This window comes from Scyliorhinus torazame, chromosome 12 (assembly GCF_047496885.1).
Source record: "Scyliorhinus torazame isolate Kashiwa2021f chromosome 12, sScyTor2.1, whole genome shotgun sequence".
Classification (NCBI taxonomy): domain Eukaryota; kingdom Metazoa; phylum Chordata; class Chondrichthyes; order Carcharhiniformes; family Scyliorhinidae; genus Scyliorhinus; species Scyliorhinus torazame.
The window spans coordinates 151,700,710-151,723,971 of NC_092718.1; the positions used below are offsets into that span (position 1 = coordinate 151,700,710).

At 48.4% G+C, this 23,262-nt stretch overlaps 2 long non-coding RNA genes across 2 annotated transcripts in view; one reads left to right on the forward strand and one right to left on the reverse strand.

The window, feature by feature from the left end:
* LOC140387245 (uncharacterized) overlaps positions 1–13,853 on the reverse strand; it is a 49,427-nt gene extending 35,574 nt beyond the window's left edge. Inside the window, exon 1 of the long non-coding RNA XR_011933804.1 lies at positions 13,809–13,853. This is a non-coding gene — a long non-coding RNA (uncharacterized lncRNA). The remainder of the gene's footprint in view (positions 1–13,808) is intronic.
* LOC140387244 (uncharacterized) overlaps positions 1–22,760 on the forward strand; it is a 351,290-nt gene extending 328,530 nt beyond the window's left edge. The window contains exons 2-4 of the long non-coding RNA XR_011933803.1: positions 11,869–12,156; positions 17,046–17,153; positions 21,622–22,760. This is a non-coding gene — a long non-coding RNA (uncharacterized lncRNA). The remainder of the gene's footprint in view (positions 1–11,868; positions 12,157–17,045; positions 17,154–21,621) is intronic.
* Positions 22,761–23,262: the final 502 nt, after the last annotated feature.

Below are 23,262 nucleotides of genomic sequence, written 5' to 3' on the forward strand. Positions count from 1 at the left end.
ACAGCACTGAAACCAGCAGCCATCTGAATAGTAATGTAGCAGCCATCTGCATAGTAATGAGCGATTCCAAGGCACAATGGCAACAGTTAAGGCAAATAAAGCCAAGCCAGACTCCTCGGCGCCAGCAGGAGCCAAGACGAAGGAAGGCCAACGGACCGCCCAGCGATCAGGGAACCGCTCCAGCATTGGAGAAATCGACTCAAGTGATCGGAAAGTAGTCCAATCACTTGGAACCAGGTACGGGGTCCGCCCCGAAGGGCTGGAAGCCCCTGGGGACTATAATGTAAAGCCCCCAAGTTCAAATCTTCCTTCTTTGGCAGGGTCACTCAGCAACTTGAACCAACCCTTGACAGTGACCTGCCTCGCTGCCATCAACCAAGTAAGTCTCAAGTCAACACTCGTTACGAGATAGGCGCTCCTAGCTACCAGTCCATACCAGCTTTTGAACCCTGCAGATTCAGAACCCGAACGAAAGGCCATTTGTTCCCCTGACCTGGTGGGCCAGTCTGAAGCTAAGTGTAGGCCTTTTAGTGATAGGAATAGCCTAGAAAGTAGAGTTTATGCATGAGTAGTGATTTACTGTGTATAATAAATGTGTTTTGATTTTAATCTTACTAATTGGAGTATTGAGTTATTGATCATTACTTGAACTTGAACCTCGTGGCGGTATCATAAAGATACCTGGCGACTCGAGAGCAAAGGTTAAACAAACAGAGCAAATTACGATTTAAGAGCCAACCAAACGTTAGCAACAGGGGCCCTTTGAAATCCACGCTGAGGCGTTCAAAGGGGCGGGAGGCCTTCACTAGATGCGGGCGGTCAGGCCGGTAGAAGTGCGGTTTGCACTCTGCGCAATGGAGTAGGGCAGATTGCGGGCCTTTATGAAGTGAAAGAACCGGGTGACCCCTGGGTGACAGAGCGCGTCGTGTCGGGTCCGGATTCGGTCCACTTTTGCGCTGGCACATGTACCTCGGGATAGGGCATCGGGGGGCTCGTAGAGCTTACCGGGATGATACAGAATCTCGTAATTGTAGGTGGCAAGCTCGATCCTCCACTTCAAGATTTTATAATTTTTGATCTTGCCCCGCTGTGTGTTATTGAACATGAAGGCAACCGACCGTTGGTCAGTGAGGAGAGAGAATCTCCTGCCGACCAGGTAATGCCTCCAATGCCGCACAGCTTCAACGATAGCTTGGGCCTCCTTCTCGACGGAGGAGTGCCGGATTTCGGAGGTATGGAGGGTGCGGGAAAAGAATGCCACGGGCCTGCCTGCCTGGTTGAGGGTGGCGGCCAGAGCGAAGTCTGATGCATCGCTCTCGACTTGGGAGCGTCTCGTCAACCGCGTGCATCGCGGCCTTGGCGATGTCGGCCTTGATACAGTTGAAGGCCTGGTGAGCCTCGGCTGTCAGTGGGAAAACGGTGGAGTGAATGAGTGGGCGGGCCTTGTCCGCATAGTTAGGGATCCACTGGGCGTAGTATGAGAAGAACCTCAGGCATCGTTTGAGAACTTTGGGGCAGTGGGGGAGAGGGAGTTCCATGAGGGGACACATGTGATCGGGGTCGGGCCCTAGAACTCCATTTTGCACCACATAGACGAGGATGGCTAAGCGGTTGGTGCTGAACACGCACTTCTTCTTGTTGTACGTTAGGTTGAGGAGTTTGGCGGTGTGGAGGAATTTGGAAAGGTTAGCATCATGGTCCTGCTGTTCGTGGCCGCAGATGGTGACGTTATCCAGGTATGGGAAGGTGGCCCGCAGTCCGTACCGGTCAACTATTCGGTCCATCTCCCATTGGAAGACCGACACCCCGCTACTGACGCCGAAGGGAACCCTAAGGAAGTGGTAAAGGCAGCCGTGAGCTTCAAACACGGTGTATGGGTGGTCCGCCTTGCAAATGGGGAGCTGGTGATAGGCAGATTTCAGGTCCACTGTCGAGAAGACCCGGTACTGTGCAATCTGATTGACCATATCAGCTATGCGTGGGAGGGGGTGTGCGTCGAGCTGCGTGTACCGATTGATGGTCTGATTGTAGTCAACGACCATCCTGTTTTCCTCCCCAGCTTTCACAACTACCACTTGGGCTCTCCAGGGGCTGTTGCTGGTCTCGCTAATACCTTCCCGCAGCAGCCGCTGGACTTCAGACCTGATGAAGGTCCTGTCCTGGGCACTGTACCGTCTGCTCCTGGTGGCGACAGGTTTGCAATCCGGAGTGAGGTTTGCAAACAGAGAAGGCGGGTCGACCTTAAGGGTCGTGAGACCACAGACAGTAAGGGGTGGTAGGGGCCCGCCGAATTTCAGGGTTAGGTTTTGGAGGTTGCACTGGAAGTCCAGGCCGAGTAGCAAGGCAGCGTGGTTGGGGAGGACGTGGAGCCGGAAGTCGCTGAACTCTACGCCCTGGATGGTGAGGTGGCGGTGCAGTACCCCCGGATATCCACGGAGTGGGATCCGGAGGCCAGGGAGATTCTCTGGTTAATGGGGTGTACCGCGAGGAAGCAGCGCTTTTCCGTATCGGGGTGGAAGAAGCGCTCTGTGCTTCCGGAGTCAAGAAGACATGATGTCTTGTGCCCATCGACCTTTACCATCGTAGACGCGGGTGCGAGGTTGTGCGGCCAGGACTGGTCGATCTTGATGGAGGCGAGCTGTAGCTGGTGTTGGAAGGCCCCTGGCTGGTTGGTTGCAGGCTATGAGCGGCCCGATGAGCAGGGGTCCTGAGGTGGGGAAGATGGCCGCGCCCACGGGCGCATGTGGAGGGCGGCGTTAAAGATGGTGGCGCCCATGGGCTGCACGTGTTCTGAGGCAAGCAAGATGGCGGCACCCACGGCCCGCACGTGGTCTGAGGCGAGGAAGATGACGGCGCCCACGGGTCGCACGTGGGGGGTGCAAGAACATTGGGTCTGGTTACAGCGGCGATCGAGCGGGCCTGGCACAAAGCAGCGAAATGTCCTTTCTTCCCGCAGGCCTTGCAGAGTGCGCTCCGTGCCGGGAAGTGCTGCTGGGGGTGCTTTGTCTGGCCAGTCGAAGTGTCGGTGCAGATTTGATGGGCCAAATGGCCTCTTTCTGCACTGTAGGGATTCTATGATTAAATTCCACCCTTTGTTCCTATGTTGTGCAAAGCTCTGAATGATGTATATTAGAGAGCGTTGTCATTCTGTGACAGTCAAAGACAACTATATGTGGGATTCACTCAAGTGATTACACTTGCTACGCTTAAAAACTCCCAAAGTTGATCTGAAATAATATCAATAAAAATTACATCTTGAGCTGGGAATGTGGATGACAGAACTGTGTGTCACGAAGCAAAGTTCCTTGCCTCACGTGAAAAACTGTCAGCTTTACCCTTTGGTGCACATGTCTGCTATTGGCTTGGGCTTGGAATGACATTCATAATAGATATCATGTCATTAAGGATTCTGCTTCATATTTGTCCTGATTTAAAAAAATGAGAGGCAATGAAATGGAAGAAATGGATTTTTCCTTCACCAACAAGCAACCCTTGTTGAAGAATGGCCTCTAGAGATTGATTCTGTGAGGAAATGAGGTCATACCAGTGAGACTACAGGGTCTGGCTTCCGATGTGATGTGTACCAGGTGGGCTTCCCTCCCTTTCTCCTCACCTTCCCATCAGCAGGAGACCGTCTCTCAAGCTTCATTGAAATTTCAATGGTTGCCTGCTAGCATTAGCCAGGCTGTTTCTAGGCAATGATGTCCCTTATGGGTGAGCAGTAAATGCAGCCATCTCCTCTTAATGTGGAGGTCTTGTGGCTCAGTGGGTAGCCTCCCTTTCTCTAAGCCACAGAAGCTCCTGCTTCGAGTCCCACTCCAGGACTTGATGGCCAAGGATGGTGTGTTCATAACGCAGCCAAACTGGCAAGTTTCAACCTGCAAATCTTTCCAAAAACGCCAATGGCCAGTAATAAGTGTAGGAGGGACTCGTGGTCAGCCCCTCAAGTTATAACCCCCCCGGCGACAGACTAGCGACCTGTTCAAGGAATAACTAGTTATGGGAACAGTCGAAAGTCTGTCTCAGTGCAACACTCGGTGAGGGAAGAGAATTGGAATTGGAACTCCTCTTAATGGGAATGGGTAATTTTCCTTGCGGGAGCTGCACTTTGGGAGAAGCAGGCACAATGCCAACAAGCTCTGTCTCTCGCAGGAGCTCAAAGCGAGTAGGATTCTTGCTGTCGGCCCCAGCCCCCGACAGGGGATTGAGCGAGGAGTCTTTTTACATGGGGAGACTGTCGCATTGCAGCTTGCCAATGGCGAGAGCAGTCCAACATCTGAAAACACATATGGTAGTGTTTATTAAACGGTGGAGGACAAGAAGGAAAGACTCTTTCCCTTAGATGGTGCCAAACAGGTCAGCATGCTTGAAGAATCCCTCTTAGCATTTAGTACCAACATTTAATCTCCCCTTCGCCAGAGGGTATATAGCTGGGAAGTGACCATACAATTTCGCCAATGGCCTTCCCACTGGACTTCCGTCCACCCTGACCTCGCCACAATTTTATGCTTGGACTGGTGAGGCCTAGGCCAACCCACACACCCCTATCCTAATTGAGGCCACTAAGTGGCCAATTATTGACCCGTCTCCTGCACAGTCCCAATTATCAGGCTGGCGGGAGGCATTCTGGGGCATGAGAAAGCCCCAAAATACACTGTCTCCAGGCCTCGAAAGAAAGCACCCCCCCCTCCCCACCCAGAAGCCAAATTGTCTGTGCCCAGTAGAGCACTGGTTGATCTGACTGAGTCCTGCTTGAGGGTGTTTTTCTGGGACTAAGCCAGCAGTTCTTTTCTGTATTTTCGTTTTGGTACTGCCTTGTGCCTGCCAACAAATGAAATAGAAGATAGAGACAAGAATTCGCCTTTCGTCCAAACTGACAGGTCTATATATACTGAAGAAGAATGATTCACCTTCTCAGTTCTGAAGCTTAGGAGAGCACTCCACGTAGAGGTTAATTCTAATGTGTCAAAAGAGAACTCCTGCTGACCAAAATTACATTCAATAAAAGAAGCATGTTCTAAACCTGAGCATTTAATTTATAATCCATTCACAAAGTGTTTATTTTTGTTTTGGTGAAGTTTAATATTATCAACCTTGTAATGAACACCTGCCACTAAAGCTATAAACGATATATTAACATTAACTGTGGGTCAACTATATATAAAACAACAGATGAATAACAGTATTAAGATGCACAAGCAACCTCTTTCTTCCAGCTCTCTTGTCTGTCTGAGGTCACCTGACTCTAACATTCATTTATATACTAATGAAACTCCTAGTGGTCAGTCGGTGAATTACAAAACAACCATGATATCACCAGAAAGCTGAGCAAACTTAGTGCTGAGAGGTGTAATCTTTATCATTATAGACAGTCACACAAAACATCAGCGTCCAAGATAGAAAAGGTTAGCTGTAAACTCCCAACTCAGGACTAAAATGGGGCGGTGGTGGTATAGTGGTGACATCACTGGATTAGTAACTTGGAAACTGAGGCTAATTCTCTGGGGACATGGTTCAAAACCATCCAAGGCAGCAGGTAGAATGTGAATCCAATTAATATAAATGGAATATAAGGCTAACCATGCCATCGATTGTTGTTAAAAACCCATCTGGTCCAATATTGCCCTCTTTGAGGGAAGGAAATCTCTCATCCTTACCTGGTCTTGTCTACGTGTGCCTCCAACACAGCAATGAGGTTGACCCCTAATTGCCCTCTAAAATGGCCACTCAAGGGCAATTAGGGATTGCAAATGTTGGCCTTGTCAGGAATGCTTACACCCCATGAAGGAATAAGGAATAAAGAACTTGGGCTCAGAATGTACCTTAACCTGAACATTCTACTCTATCAATGTAACTTTTGGATTAGGACAATGATGACAAGGCCAAACTTACTGCCCATCCCGAGTTCTGGTCAGCCTTTTCCTTAAACAATCGCAATCCTGTGGCGGTTGTGTTACCATGATTACCATAGTCCTAGTATTTTAACTCAGTAATGAATGTCAGCACATGTCCAAGACAAGATGATGTAGACCTTGGGAGAGGAGGGTGGAGGCGATCGTGTTCTCAAAACATTGCTGCTCTTGTTTTTTTTTACCCAATTCTTTTTGTTTCCCAATTAAGGGGTCAGTTTACCTACCCTGCACATCTTTTTGAGTTGTGGGGGTGACACCACACAGACATGGGGAGAATGTCCAAACTCCACACGGACAGTGACTTGGGGCCGGGATTGAACCCGGGTCCTCGATGTCATGAGGCAGCAGTGCATCCACTGCGCCATCATGCTGCCCCATTGCTGCTCTTGTCCTTCTCAGTTGTAGTGGCCACTTGGAACGGGGGCCGTTGATTAAGATACAATATTTGAATCCAGTTTCTTTGCCAGCCAATCATCCTCATGTTTTGCCCTGAGTGAGACCACAATAAAATGCTAATGCCAGTTTTGTGCAATCAAGCCATGCATGCAGAAACTGTCCAAATTAACCACACGTAACAGCTAGCAGACAGCACCAAACATCACCCATTAGTCTGGAATGGATTTAACTCCAGTTTCAAAGGTGAAGAAAAACATTGTTATTCTAATCAGTCCTCCAACCCATTCGCAATTTTGAGTTTATGTTCCTGAGAATGGAGATCACGTGACTAGAAATTATTGAATAAGAATTTATTCAAAACCCGGGGACATAGAGAAAACAATGTATAAAATCCAAATTCCACAGCTTCCTATTGGGTATTCTATTCATGATTGAGATCCCTAATTGTGCGCGAATTAAGTGTCTCCTTCAGTTGCCCATAGTGGATACCTGGGAGTCATTACTAGGCTGTAATCTCTTCTATGATAAGAGCTCAAGTACTCCAGCACTTTCATCCTAATTTACTAGTTATAACCTCGCAAATGCTTCTTTAATAATTTTAAAATACACTCATTCATGTGGTCCATCCAAAGGCAGGTCCTTGGCCCATTGTCTCTTGTGTTTCATTCTTGGCAGTTTGCGAATGCCTCCAGTTTCTTTATTCGCTCAGGGGATGTGGGTCACAGAATTACAGTGCAGAAGGAGGCCATTTGACCCATCGAGTCTACAGCGACCGTTGAAAGAGCACTCTACTTAAGCCCACACCTCCACCCTCTCCCCGTAACCCAGTAGCCTCGCCTCACCTTTGGACACTATGGGCAATTTAGCGTGGCCAGTCCACCTAACCTCACAGCTGTGGGAGGAAACCGGAGCACCCAGAGGAAACCCACATAGGCACACGGAGAATGTGCAGACTCCGCACTGACAGTGACCGGGAATCGATCTCCAGTGCTAACCACTGTGCCACCGTGCCGCTGGCTTGGCCGGCATTTATTGTCCATTCCTAGATGCCCTTGAATGTATTTCAGAGGGCATTTAAAGAGTCAACCGCATTGCTGTGGATCTAGAGTCACATGTAGGCCAGACCGGGTAGGGACAGCAGATTTCCTTCCCTGAATGGAATTAGTGAATCAGAAGGGTTTTTACAACAATCAGCAATGATTTTGTGGTCATTTTGTGGGATTTGAACCCAGGCCTCCAGAACATTACCTTGGGTCTCTCGATTACTAATCCAGTGACAATACCACTGGGGTCAGGCAAAGCGGTCCCCTCATCCAGAATGTGTATCAAACTCACATCAATGGAGTTATTTTTGAACAACATGCTCGCCATTGAGATCAATCGATATAGTCCAGAAAGGAATCTCTCTCTCCATTAGAGAGAGACAAGTGGTTCTTATCATTTGAGAGGCACAGCCCCGGATCAAGCATGGGGAAGGCAAGGAGGCTGGACTCTGAAGCACTACAGCAGCTGTGGGGATTGAACTCATGCTGTTAGCGTCCACCCTGCACTGCATCCTAGCTATCTAACCAATTGAGCTAACTGGCCCCATAGAAAATCGATATGATTCTGATTTTGTGCAGGGATTTCATTCTGTTTAGCGCAGTATTATTATAGCAGAAACTATTAGCAGGAAAGCTGAACATCAGTGCTCTCAATATCCTGGAGTATGACAGCACTCACATAAAATGATTAAAGAGACTCTCCAGGGAAATCTCACTTACTTCTGTCCAATTTCTATGTTCTATACCAGAAAAGACACATTTGCATTCATATCACACCTTTCACACCCACAGATTTCCAAAGTGTCGATGAAGTGCTTTGAAGTGAAGTCGCTGTTGTAATGTAGGATACCCCCTCCCAATTTCACACAGCAAGATCTCAGCAAGATTGAGGGGGAAAATATCAGTCAGGACAATGGGGAGAACTCCCTTGGTCTTCACTGAAATAATACCGTGGGGGATGTCAGGGAGAATTCTTTCTCGCAAAGGTTAACAGGTGAGAGAATTATGGTGATTAAGATGATTAAAGTGATTCGGAGCAATCACTTACATCTTTACAATTCTCTTCACAGTTTTTTTTCACATTAATTCTTATGATGTGGGCCAATATTTGTTCCCCACCTCTCCTTCCCCATGAGAAGGTGGCCATGAGCCTTATTGTTGAACCGTTGCGTTTCGTGCGAAGGTGCTTCCCCCAGCACTGTTAGGTAGCGAGTTGGTGGATTTTGATCCGGTGACGATGAAGGAATGGAGACATATGTCTGAGGCAGGATGGTGTTTAACTTGGAAGGCAGTCATTTTGAAATTAATGGTTTTCTCAATTAACTGTTGCCTTTCTCGGCTTCAGGAGTGGAGCGTACGGATTTGGGAGAAATGCTGTTGAAGGAGTCTTTGTGGGCGTCTGAAGTGCGACCTGTGGTTAGTGAACAGAGTAGTGACTGTCGGTGGAGGGAGTAGAAATGTAGGAGGACAAACCTGAGCGTTTCTAAGTTAGAAAGCCAAGGAATGTAGCAGGGAGGAAGAACTGGCAAAGCTTAAAGAGAGAAACATGGTTTAAGGGAAAGGCTTTTGGGAGGTTTTTGAAAACATAGAAAAATGCAATAGAAATGCAAGGAGATTAATTCCTATATTCAGTATTATAGGAATGGATTTTCCTCAACCTACTTGGACTCGGTCAGGCTGGGATATCTTCCTGCTGCTCTGGCACCACCATTTTCCTTGGGTTAGGGGGTCATGTACTCCTGAGAGGCTCTCATTGGGAGACCCTGTCAACAGGAGCCTGCCAGATAGCAGCCATCATTGCAGCATCAGAAGCAGGAGACCCGAAACAGGGTGAGGAAAACCACCAATACGTCAGCAAACCTTCTCCTAAAAGCTTCAGCCTAGACCAGGGCCAACAACAAGTCCAGAGCACCAATGGAGGGAAAGGGTGTTTCTAGTAGGTCCATCATCTACGACTCTATAGACAATTATATGGAAAAGCTGGGTATAGAAGGTTATGGGCCAAATGCGGGCAATTGGGACTAGCTTAGTGGTAAAAACGGGGCAGCATGGAAAGGTTGGGCCGAAGGGCCTGTTTTCATGCTGTGAACCTCTATGACTCTATCTCCATTCTGGGAATTTGGGACTGTCATCCTCTCGGCTTCATGCAACAGCAAGATTAGAGGAAAGATTGGAGGACAGGATGGAGGAGGGTCTGGAGCCAGAATGTGTCTGAGCCGGCAGCACTTACACCAGAGACCTGCAGCGGGATTCTCCGCAATCGGCGCGATGGCCCGACGCCGGCGTCAAAAACGGCGCAAACCACTCCGGCGTCAGGCCGCCCGGATGTAGCCGAATTCTCTGCACTTCCGGAGGCTAGGTGGACGCCATCCGGCGCCGAAGGGACTGTGCGAGTCCGCGTATGCACCAAAGGGCCGGTGTGATCCCGTGCATGCGCGGAACCGCTGGCGTATTCTGGCACATGCGCAGGGGGGTGTCTTCTCCGCGCCGGCCATGGCGGAGCCCTACAGGGGCTGGCGTGGAAGGAAGAAGTGCCCCCACAGCACAGGCCCGCCCGCAGATCGGTGGGCCCCGATCCGCGGCTCAGGCCACTGTGGGGGCCCCCCGGGGTCGGATCCCACCATGCCCCCCCCCCCGAGGACCGCCCCAGCCGACTTACCTGCCAGGTCCTGCCATGTGGGTCCATGTCTAATCCACGCCGGCGTGACTGGCCAGAAATCGACCACCGCTCGGCCCATCGGGGCTCGGAGAATTGCCGGTGGGGCCGCTGCCAACAGCCCCTGACCGGCATGGCGTGTACCCCGCCCCCGCCCAAAAACCGGCACTGGTGAATACGGCAGCTGGCGGCGGGGCGGGAATCGCGCCGGCCCCGGGGATTCTCCGACCCGGCGGAGGGTCAGAGAATCCCACCCCTGAGATCAAGAAATGTAGGCCGACATTCCATTGGTGTTCTGCACTGTCAGAGGTGCTGCCATTCAGATGGGACGTTAACTGAGGACATGTCTGTTCTCGATGTGGATAGAAAAGATCCCATGGCATTTTTGCGAAGATCAGAGAAATTATTCTTGGTGTCCCAGCCAAACTCTAAGCTTCCAATCAATGCTGCTGACACAGATTATCTGAACATTACCACATTGCTGTCTTTGGGAGGTGGCCATGCACAAATCGCCTGCACCGCACCCCACATTAGTGGAGGGAATACTCTTCAAACGTGTTTCATTGGCGATAAAGCAGTTTGTGATTTCTAGAGGCCATGAAAGGTGCTATAGAAATGCAAGTCTTTATTTACTCCCCACTATATTATTGAAAAATCAATATTAGTAGTTTAATAATTATTCATAGAACCTTAGAACCTAGAACCTTAGTTAGGCCACACTTGGAATATAGTGTTCAATTCTGGTCGCCACACTACCAGAAGGATGTGGAGGCTTTAGAGAGGGTGCAGAAGAGATTTACCAGGATGTTGCCTGGTATGGAGGGCATTAGCCATGAGGAGAGGTTGAATAAACTCGGTTTGTTCTCACTGGAACGACGGAGGTTGAGGGGCGACCTGAGAGAGGTCTACAAAATTATGAGGGGCATAGACAGAGTGGATAGTCAGAGACTTTTCCCCAGGGAAGAGGGGTCAATTACTAGGGGGCATAGGTTTAAGGTGCGAGGGGCAAGGTTTAGAGTAGATGTACGAGGCAAGTTTTTTTACACAGAGGGTATTGGGTGACTGGAACTCGCTACCGGAGGAGGTGGTGGAAGCAGGGACGAAAGTGACATTTAAGGGGCACATTGACAAATACATGAATAGGATGAGAATAGAGAGATATGGACGTAGGAAGTGTAGAAGATTGTAGTTTAGTCGGGCAGCATGGTCGGCATGGGCTTGGAGGGCCGAAGGGCCTGTTCCTGTGCTGTACTTTTCTTTGTTCTTTGTTCATAGAATTCATAGAATCCGGATCCATACAATTCCTACAATGCAGAATGAGGCCATTCGGCCCATCAAGTCTGCACCGACACTCCGAAAGAGCACTCCACTCAGGCCCACTTCCCTGCTCACGTCCCATAATCCCCACTTAACCGTTGGACATTAAGGAACAATTTAGCAATGGGCAATCCGCCTAATTTACACATCTTTAGACTATGGAAGGAAACCGGAGCACCCGGAGGAATCCCATGCAGACACGGGGAGAACGCGCAAATTCCACACAGACCCAAGGCCAGAATTGAACCTGGGTCACTGGTGCTGTGAGGCAGCAGTGCTAACTAATTACCTAAATTAACTAAAATAGATTACATTTTAGTGACACTGAAATGCTGAGAAGGGACATGACTACTAATTAATGTTACCTAACAATAGAAATGTTTTGGAAATTGCCAGCAAGTCAGGATCATCTGAAGCTGTGAAGTTCCAAGGAGGATTGCAGCATTACAGGCAATCTCACTCGATATAACAAATGGGATAAATGCATATTCCATACAATTTGCAATCATTTTCACTGTCGAACCATTTCCTCTTCATTATCCAGGCACATCCTTCAGGGCACATTGCAGTGATGAGGATGAAATTCTTAGCAGCTCTAAATGATTTCACCATCAGAGAAACTGCTACAAAATGATCGCAAGGGATGGCATTTAGACCACGCTACATAAAAGCAATATGCCAAAGATACTCCTGTAATTTAGGAGAATACAGATGCTTTTTTTGAGGATTTCCTGTGTCAGAAGGCATCGAGCCAGGAATACAAAAATCTGACAACAACCAAGGTTCATCTTCACCCTCCCTCTCGGACTGCATGAGCCAACTCGACCAGATGGTGAGTGCTGACAGATTGGTTTGCTTCATGCCTGAAAAGGCGACTGCAGGTGACTGAACCGTATAGACGAGGAAGGTTTCCAGGTTTGATCGTTGGTCTGTGGATGACGACCCCGGAGTATATGGTGATCTGGGGACCCAATGGTTATGGTTACTGGATTGTGCACTGTTAGAGTTTGGGAGTTCAAATCCCACCGTGGCAACTTGTGCAATTGAATTCAACAAAACTGGAGGCTGATACTAGGAAAATGACAATGAAAATGACTAGCTTGTTATAAAAGTGTAATTGGTTCATTTATGATCTTGTGGAAAGACAACCTGCCAGCTAGGCCTGTGTGTCTTCTGTGAATATCAGCCCTGAGGGGTGGGCTGCCTTTCCCATAATGCAGGAACACATCCCCGCCGACTCTGCCATTTAACACTCTTAACGAACGTCGATTCGCAGAAAGCAGACTTCCATCTTCACTTGGATGGAAGTCCTGTCTTAGAGAGCTGCTGGCCAATCAGATTAGCCAGCAACTCTCGAGGCCCTCCAGGCACAGCATTGCAGTGGCCAGAAGAGGCACTGCAGCAATGTGCCTGGGAAATTGCTGTGACATGGAGGGTAGGTAAGTGGTAGGGGTGCTGGGGGAAGGGAGGGCAGGGGTGCTGGGGGAAGGGAGGGCAGGGGTGCTGGGGGAAGGGGTGCTGGGGGAAGGGAGGGCAGGGGTGCTGGGGGAAGGGAGGGCAGGGGTGCTGGGGGAAGGGAGGGCAGGGGTGCTGGGGAAGGGAGGGCAGGGGTGCTGGGGGAAGGGAGGGCAGGGGTGCTGGGGGAAGGGAGGGCAGGGGTGCTGGGGGAAGGGAGGGCAGGGGTGCTGGGGGAAGGGAGGGCAGGGGTGCTGGGGAAGGGAGGGCAGGGGTGCTGGGGGAAGGGAGGGCAGGGGTGCTGGGGGAAGGGAGGGCAGGGGTGCTGGGGGAAGGGAGGGCAGGGGTGCTGGGGGAAGGGAGGGCAGGGGTGCTGGGGGAAGGGAGGGCAGGGGTGCTGGGGGAAGGGAGGGCAGGGGTGCTGGGGAAGGGAGGGCAGGGGTGCTGGGGGAAGGGAGGGCAGGGGTGCTGGGGGAAGGGAGGGCAGGGGTGCTGGGGGAAGGGAGGGCAGGGGTGCTGGGGGAAGGGAGGGTAGGGGTGCTGGGGGAAGGGAGGGTAGGGGTGCTGGGGGAAGGGAGGGTAGGGGTGCTGGGGGAAGGGAGGGTAGGGGTGCTGGGGGAAGGGAGGGTAGGGGTGCTGGGGAAGGGAGGGTAGCGGTGCTGGGGAAGGGAGGGTAGCGGTGCTGGGGAAGGGAGGGTAGAGCACTCCTGGGAAGATTGCAACGGGGGGTGGGGGGGAGCAGGAGCCGGGTGATTGGGGGCCTGGGGCATAGGCTGGGGGAAGGGGAAGGAGGTCTGACATCTCCAGGCCTTTATGGTGGCTGCCCACCATCAGAAGGGGTCTCCTGATGGAGGAGTCACCCCCCCCTTCCTGCCCAAGATTTAGGTTGTTAAATATTTTGATTAACCTCCCCCTCAATCCCAGCCTCATGACAAACTAAAGTTCACAAAATATTTCTTCCTTTCACTTTATTTGCATTTAAACATATTTATAAATGCTAAACACTTATAATATAATACATTAACTCACCAAAAAATGTCTCCTGATGTCTCCTGCCTCTGATTGATGATCCTGAACTGAGGTAAAAAAAAAATGCACATGAATAAGTGTAAATATTTACCTGACATCGGGGCAAGTAGACCAAGTTAACACTGTCCCTTTAATTTTCATACTGTCGGTTCAGTGCAGTGCATGTGGTCAAGCTGGTTTAAAAAAAACAGACAAGAAGTTTTAACGCCGCATACTTCCAGCGCGCATTTCCATATATCTGCACTTTGGGGTTGTCGTGCTGCGCATATGTGGCGGATCATCGTCTTCAGTCGGAGATCGGAAAGGAAGTTACAGGCCATTAAAATAATTTACATTAAGGTATCCAGATTATATGTCTTCTAAAGCTGTGATTCAGGGGTTAACAGATAGGCAGGCTGCAGTGTCACTCATGGGAGGGGCATTGAACATAAGAACATAAGAACTAGGAGCAGGAGTAGGCCATCTGGCCCCTTGAGCCTGCTCCACCATTCAATGAGATCATGGCTGATCTTTTGTGGACTCACCTCCACTTACACGCCCGAACACCACAACCCCAAATCCCTTTATTCTTCAAAAAAACGATCTATCTTTATCTTAAAAACATTTAATGAAGGAGCCTCAACTGCTTCACTGGGCAAGGAATTCCAGAGATTCACAAACCTTTGGGTGAAGAAGTTCCTCCTAAACTCAGTCCTAAATCCACTTCCCCTTATTTTGAGGCTATGCCCCCCTAGTTCTGCTTTCACCCGCCAGTGGAAACAACCTGCCCGCATCTATCCTATCTATTCCCTTCATAATTTTATATGTTTCTATAAGATCCCCCCCGCATCCTTCTAAATTCCAACGAGTGCAGTCCCAGTCAACCTCTCTTCGTAATCCAACCCCTTCAGCTCTGGGATTAACCTAGTGAATCTCCTCTGCACACCCTCCAGTGCCAGTACATCCTTTCTCAAGTAAGGAGACCAAAACTGAACACAATACTCCAGGTGTGGCCTCACTAACACCTTATACAATTGCAGCATAACCTCCCTAATCTTAAACTCCATCCCTCTAGCAATGAAGGACAAAACACCATTTGCCTTCTTAATCACCTGTTGCACCTGTAAACCAACTTTTTGCGACTCATGCACTAACACACCCAGGTCTCTCTGCACAGCAGCATGTCTTAATATTTTATCATTTAAATAATAATCCCTTTTGCTGTTATTCCTACCAAAATGGATAACCTCACATTTGTCAACATTGTATTCCATCTGCCAGACCCTAGCCCATTCACTTAACCTATCCAAATCCCTCTGCAGACTTCCAGTATCCTCTGCCCTTTTTGCTTTCCCACTCATCTTAGTGTTGTCTGCAAACTTGGACACATTGCCCTTGGTCCCCAACTCCAAATCATCTATGTAAATTGTGAACAATTGTGGGCCCAACACTGATCCCTGAGGGACCCCACTAGCTACTGATTGCCAACCAGAGAAACATCCATTAATCCCATTGCCAGTTTTTAGTTTCAATGTCCTGCATTGTTTCTGGTGTTTTTAGGTTCAGTTTTGAGAGTTCTGCTTTGGAATCTGAGGAAAGGAGACGTGTTTCTCAGATTGACTTCCGAAAGTTTCTTTCCCAAGGACTTTGTGAATAATTATGTAAGCCACTGAATGTTAACTTTGTTAACAAGTGGCATTTGAGTGGATTTTGCTTCATTGAAATTTTAGAAGTAGATGGGAAAGTAAGCTCAAAGACCTTTCTTTATTTGTTTTTAGAACTGTTTAACTGTTAACAGCTCATTTGCATTTTTCAGACATTGTGTGTTTGTCCCATTCCTTCCTCAGGGACTGTGCACTTGGTTCATTCCGAGAGTGGACTCAAACTTTCTTTCTCCATGGTGTCCACCATGTTCTTGCTGTATGTCAACATTTCACAGGCGGAACCTTCATTTCCACTTGCTTCACAATTTCAGCCAAACATTTGCTTGATGTTTTATTTTCAAATCCTTTTGCAAGCTTACAAACCCTTTCATTCAGCTCCTGTTCCTCAGCATGTCTGAGACATCCAGTGCTTTTTCTTCTTCTAGTATGTTGTGCTTCAGAGTCAGATTTCCATTTTCAGATCTGATTTCTGTCTGTTCTTTCTCTGTCTGCACAGAACTTTGTCCTGGTCCTTCATTTCGGTATTGCTCTTGGCCAGGTCTGTCCTGCTTCTATTTTCTACGTGTGTTTCTTGTAGTTTTTGGTTTCCTCTTGCGATATTTTGCTGAATCAGCTCTGCTAATCGATTCGTCAGTTTGTTCAGAGTGACGTTAAAGTCATTTTGCTTCTCTTCGTAATCTTTCAGAAGAATAAACTTTGACCTGAAGAACTTTGACCTTGTAGCATATGAAAGCCTTTCAACAGGTTTCCCCGTTCTTTGCTTCACCTTAAGTTTTCCTGTAATTCAGTAGATTCTCCTCGAGTTCCTTCTCCTGTGCTTCCATTCCGCTGTTGAAGAAAATCTTCATTTCTTCATGTTGCTGAACATTCCTTTTGCATTTGATCTTGAAGGACAATCAACTTTTCTTCCAACAGTTTATTTTCTTGCTGCCCTTGCTTTGGGACCTCTTGTTACCCTTCCCCTGGGCTTATTTGTTGCCATCTCTCTGGTGTCTTTGGTTACCCTTACTCAGGGTCTTTTGTTGTCCTCCCTCTGGGGTCTCTTGTTGCCTTTGGTGGAGTTACACTCTCTCTGGGATCTATTGTTGCTCTCAGCAGAGTTGCCCTCTCTCTAGGGCCTCTTCTAATTTTACATCCATTGCTTTTTATTTGTATTGTTAACACTTCAATTTTTTTTTACCACTTTAAGACTGAGTGTAGTAGCCATTTATTTTCACACAGGGTGTAGTTTCTAGGATACAGCTGGCTTCCCGCTGCCTTTTTGTTGCTGGGAAGATCTTTTAAAAAGCTTTGCAGGTGCTGTGCATTGCAATAAATGTGTCAATGAATGTACAGAGTGTTCCTGCTCTTTATACTGCACTGGGCTTGCAACTTGGTCACGTCCCTGCTTTAGTTTGGGACAAATAGCACTTTCCTTGTTTTAAAATGGAGTGTTTGAAACTACTTTCTCCCTCCAGCTCAGGATGCTTCTCAAAACTAAGATTTCAGCATTTTTGGAAGTATTCAGAATGTGTTGTAACTGCAGGAACTTTTCCATTTTTTAACTGTGCTCTGCAAGTTTCTGTATTTAACCGTGTCAACATTTTTTCTACAGGTTTTCCTCTAGTCCACCTGCCCTTTTTTTGCAGTTTAAAAAGAAACTGCTGCTATTTTTCAGCTTCTGTAGCTACTGAGCCTGTGGGATTGCCACGTGTTCTACAATGTAAGTACAGCTTCATTTTTTATAATCTGCTCACTGTCTCATGAATTGTGTCACATAGGATTTTGTATTTTCTGCAGTGAAGCTTCAACTTTTTCTTCAAGATTTATTCTTTGGTGCATGTCTCTCTGGAATGGCTTCAGTTTTTCACACCTTGGGATACTGTTCTCGGTGCATGCATTTAGATGTCACCTTTCATATCACTGTGGAACACCATGTTGGATTATGGTCTGTTACGTGATATATTTTAGGAACTCCCACTGCTGTCAATCATGTCACGGTGAGGTTTGGATGATGAGGTGTTGAGACTAGTATTTTGAAACATGAACTGTTTATTGGTAGTCTTAACCTATTCACAGATCCATGGTATGGTCATGCTGGTGCTATTCCATGCAGGTAGGCTGCTGACGTAGAGAGTTCTGTTCTTGCCATGTGACTCTGCATCATACCGTGGGTGGTAATATTCTCCAGTCCCACATTAACCCTTGCCCTGCTGAGCACCTTTACATTCTAGTTCATACAGGCATATAGCACAGCAGAGGTAATTTTTGCTTTGGGTCATAACGTAAAATGGCCAATACCTATTCAAGAGCAGGTTATACCTACCTGTCGTTTGAAAGGAAATTTGAGAGGGATGCACCTCAGGCAACTGAATTGACAACACGTGCTTTACACAATCAAAATTACCGTTGGTGCCTCATCTTAGGCAACCTGTGAGCTCTCAACCCTCCTAAACTGTCCTGGAGTTGATTAAAGAAATTAAAGAATAACCCCTGGTCACGCTGTGAGAAACTCGGCAGGAGAATTGTAGGGTCAATTAAAATAGAAAGTGCAGGTTGTTTGCTTTTCTTCGAACACTTTTGTTCACTGGTGAGAAGAAATGTTGGAGGTGCACAAGAGGTGCGAGATCATGTGATAAAACCTTTAGGAATATATCCAGCCAATCCAGCGGAGCTGCAGGAAGCAAAGGTTAATCAAACTCTCAACTGGCTGCAAAGGGAATTTTCAGATGCTTCCTTATGCTCCTGGCAGAGGAAAGGAGGGTGGTGGGGGGGCATTTTCAATTTGAACAGAAGCTGTTCTACAGGCTCAGTAGGTTTTATTTCTTATTAATTTTTCATTCAAATGGCAAAGAATGTCTAGGCTAGGGACCTCATCCGACATTAAATTGAGTCAAACACGGCGCAGGTTACATGAATCAGGCAATAATTTGTATTTACTCCAAGCCTGTGAAGAGTGCTGCTTACCGCACCATTGTGGCATTTCCATTCCTCACACGGATCTGCTGTTGTCATTCGGAGTTACATTGTCACTATAGTTCCAATTAGTGCTGAGTTATGTGCAGCATTATACAAGCATGTGTGTGTACAATCTTAGAACCTCTGCAGTCAGCATAGAGAGGACATTTGATTTCATTCCAGGTCCCAGGCAAAAATAACAACACTGTAACTCCATAGCCTCATCAAAATCCCACGAGCATTGCAATTAGATGGAACGTTTTGTGGGCTATGTTGTATTGAGAAAAATCTTAATTTTGAAAGTGGATCAACCTTGTCGCCAACAGCAAGGGGACATAGTTATACATCAACAACTGAATTATAGAATTTTTTTTACAATTCTTTCATGGGATGTGGGCGTCGCTGGCAAGCCCAGCATTACTTGCCCATCCCTAATTGCCCTTACATTTAGTGAGTCGCTCGGCCATTTCAGAGGGGCAGTTAAGAGTCAGCCACTTTGCTGTGGAGTCTGCAGTCACATGTAGACCAGACCAGGTAAGGACGGCAGATTTTGTTCCCTAAAGAACATTAGTGAATCAGATGGGTTTTTACACCAATGGCATGGTCACCATTCCTGAGACTGGCTTTAGGCTCCAGTTTTTAAAAAATTAATCGGATTTAAATTCCACCAGCTGCTATGGCGGGATTTGAACTCATATTCCTGGCGCGTTAGCCTGAGGCCTCTGGATTACTAGCCCAAAGATGTTACCACTACACTACCGACTCCCCTAATGAGTTATTTACAAAAGGAGTAAAAAATGTATTATTATACTTAGACTAGCCACCAACTATTCTCCAAAATTTATGGTTGGTCTAACTATAATAAGGATTGCTTCCTTTCTAAAAATCATCTGTTGCCCAGCACGTATGTACCTCATACTCTTTTTGAAGTCTCTCACAATCTAGTTTTCATCCCACTAGAGTGTTGCGATCACTTTGGTCAAAGGCCAAACAATATTGTGTGAGAATGCGGTCATCTCTCTTTATCCACCTTGATGTTTTCATTTGTGTCTACTTGCTTCAGGCCCAGATTGCCACCTCAGGCTAAATTAGGAGATGGGGTGGGGACATTGATGATCTACACACTCTAAAGATTTGCCCTTCCCCAACAATAGCGTCATCTCCATGTAAAGTAGGACATAAGAACATAACAAATGCAGGAGTCGGCTATTTAGACTTCAACCCTACTCCACCATTCAATAAGATCATGGATGATCTACTTCAACACCATTTTCCTGCACTATCCCCAGGCACGATTGAACAGTCTCGTCGCGCCCACCGTGGTTAAGGGCAAGGCCGTTGAATCTCGCGAGAGGCCTCTTGGGTGGTGGGGACAGGGCAGGGTGGCACCTTAGCACTACAAGCCGGCTGGCAGGGGCACTGCCAAAATGGAAGAACCAGGGTGCCCAGGTGCCAGGTTGACAATGCCAGGGATCGGGCCCGGGAGGTGGGAGGGGTAGGTAGCCATCTTTGCTCGCATGGCAAAGAGCCCGGGGGTGCTGGGCTTGCCACCTCAGTGCTCGGTGGGGGGGGGTGAGGGACCATCACAGGGGTGGGCCGCCATAGGAAAGTGGGAGCGGAGGCGCTGGGGTGGGGCAACCGGAGGAGCAACTACTCGCGGCACCACCATGCCATCCCCTGGATCGTTTACTCATTCCGGCGGCAACCCTTGCCTGCCTGCCTCAATGTCCAACCATAACCCCCTTCGGCTGTCAAGGCCTCTGGCCATGAGGCTGAAGGCTATCGCTCATAGAGAATTGGCAATCGTGGTTAAGTGAGCACATCACAATTCCCAAGTGGATTCCCATGGGTGGACTGGCCATTTAGCATGAGGGAGTCATTGCCTAGCAACCCAATTACACCTTGGTGCCTGGACACTGTGCCTGTACACTGTGGGAGACAACACCACACACGCAGCAGCCAACACCCAGGAAATGGGACACAGCTCTGGGATATGCCCATGATCGGAGGGCGGGTGGGTGCCACGGGAGGGGGAGATGCCTGGAGAGATGTGCCAAGGGATCAGATGTCAGCTTGCAGCATGGAAGAAAGTGACAGAGGGGTCATAATGGTTGTGCACAAGGATGTTAAATGTGTAACACAAGTTCCCATTCTCCCGATAGTGCCACCCCCCCACCCCCAAACCCAACCCCCCCATCCCCACCTCCTCACACCCCCCTTTCCCCGGTGCTCTCAGTGATTCTCAACGTGCTTGGCACTCTTAGCTCTACCGCTACGTCTAGGTGTCTCCCCAGGATGCACGTCTGAGGTGGAGGCAGCCAGCTGCTTACCTCGTCCTGTGGCTTTCGATGCCCCTGGCGGGTGTCTTCTGGGGGCTCTGGGGCCAGAGGGCTCTGGGGTACTTATCGGAGGCACATGCACAGCCATGCCACCCTGTCCCATGTGGTGGCTGTGAGACGCGGCCTCGTCAGAGGAGTGGAACTCGGGGGAGCTGGTGGCCACCGTCGCCATTCCATGGGACGGGTCTGGGTTGGCACCCAGTGCCCCCTTCCTCCCGGTTGGTGCACATAGGGCCCAGGGGTTCACCTTGGGACGGAGGGGCAGCTGGTTCGAGCCCCGGAAGCCCCTGCATCATCTGGCTCTGCCAGCCCCGGCGGTTCTCCGTGGTCTACACCATCATGTCGACACCCTCGGCAATGCTCCTCAGTGAATGGGCCATGCTCTGCAGCACCTCGGTCATGCCCATCTGAGAGCGGGCCATGTCCCGCAGAACCTCATCAAGGTCGGCCTGGTATTGGGTGACATCCCCCAGCGAGGTAGACAGTCTGCCGAGACCCTCAGCCATGACCGTCACCGCTGCACGACGCCTTGGACACCTTCACTACTGGCGCTGATGGCGTTCACCAGGCTCTCCACTGCAGACGCCATCCTAGCAGGATGTTGATTGTGGGGGATTCAGCGATGGTAATGCCACTGAATGTCAAGGGGTGGAGGTTAGATCCTCTCTTGTAAGAGATGGTCACTGCCTGGCACCTGTGTGGCACGGATGTAACTTGCCACTTGTCCGCCCAAGCCTGGATATTGTCCAGATCTTGTTGCATTTGGATATGGACTGCTTCATTATCTGAGGAGTTGCGAATGGTGCTGAATGTTAGATGTTTTAGTTGCTGTGATATGAAGAGTCAAAAGTTCTGTTCCTTTTTCACCAACACACATTTATTTCATTCCAACAGACTTTGCACAAAACTCTAACTACACATCACCTGACAGAGGCTACCTGAAGCCCCTTTACATATCAGTGCCAATTAATGGATACTTAACATAAATGAGACAACTGATTGAAATGTCTCTTAACCCATTACTTAACACTGAACATTGCACAGTCATCTGCAAACATCCCCACTTCTGACCTGATGATGGAAGGGAGGCCATTGTTTAAGCAGCTCAAGATGGTTGGGCCTAGGACACTACCCTGAGGAACTCCTGCATTGATGCCCTGGAGTTGAGATGATTAACCTCCAACCACCACAGAAATCTTCCTTTGTACCCTTGATGGCTGAATGGCCTCCTTCTGCACTGTAGGGATTCGTGGATAGATATCCAGACTTGGGCTGACAAGTGGCAAGTAACAGTCACAAAATACAAGTGGCAGGCAATAACCATCTTCAGCAAGAGAGGATCTAATCATCGCCCTTGACATTCAATAGCATCACCATTGCTGAATTCGCCCAATCTTAACATCCTGGGAGTTACCATTGACCAGAAACTGAACTGAACCAGCCATATAAATATTGTGACTGCAAGAGCAGGTCAGAGGTTGGGAATCCTGCTGTGATAAACTCACCGCCTGACCCCCTCAAAGCCTGTCCACCATCTACAAGGCAGAAATCAGGAGTGTGATGGAATACTCTTTATTTGCAATACTCCTAGTGTGGTCTCACTAAGGCTGTACATAATCACAGTAAGACGTCTTTACTGCTGTACCTCTTGTAATAAGGGCCAACATACCATGTGACATCTAACAGCTTTCTGTACCTGCATGTTATCGTTCAGTGACTCATGAACAAGGACACCTAAGTGCCTTTCAAATTCAACATGTTCCGGCATCTCATCAGTTAAGAAATACTCTGTATTTCTGTTTTTCCTACCAAATTGGATAACTTCACATTTCTCCACATTGCATTCCTGTTATGCTGTTTGTTATAGCTGCAAAAAGAAAGAATCAGTCAGGAGTGGCAAATGTAGAGTTCATATAACATAGAGTAAGGGCTTTATTTACAAGATGCTGCTCGAACAGGGTACAATGATGAACTCCACAATCACAGTAACTTCATTACAGTGTTAATGTTAGCCTACTTGTGACAATAAAGATTATTATTATTACAAGCCCACAAAACACTTGGATGACTTTATTGCGTAACAGATGACATTATACCAGCCAATGGTATTACTCTGATACATAACAATTCCATTTGCAAGTATTTTGCTGACTTGCTGAACTGTTTAGTATACACACAAGGCAACAAAGACTAAAAACTAGGGGCTGGGTTCTCCGACAGCAGGATTCTCCATTGCGCCGGCAAGCACATGCACGCCTGTGGGTATCCTGGCAGCCATAATGGGAAATCTCATTGGCAGGTGGCAGGAACACCTGCAGCACAGTAGCATAAGTGGCTAGCACTGTGGCTTCACAGCGCCAGGGTCCCAGGTTCGATTCCCCGCTGGGTCACTGCCTGTGCGGAGTCTGCACGTCCTCCCCGTGTGTGCGTGGGTTTCCTCCGGGTGCTCCAGTTTCCTCCCACAGTCCAAAGACGTGCAGGTTAGCTGGATTGGCCATGCTAAATTGCCTTTAGTGTCCAAAAAGGTTAGGAGGG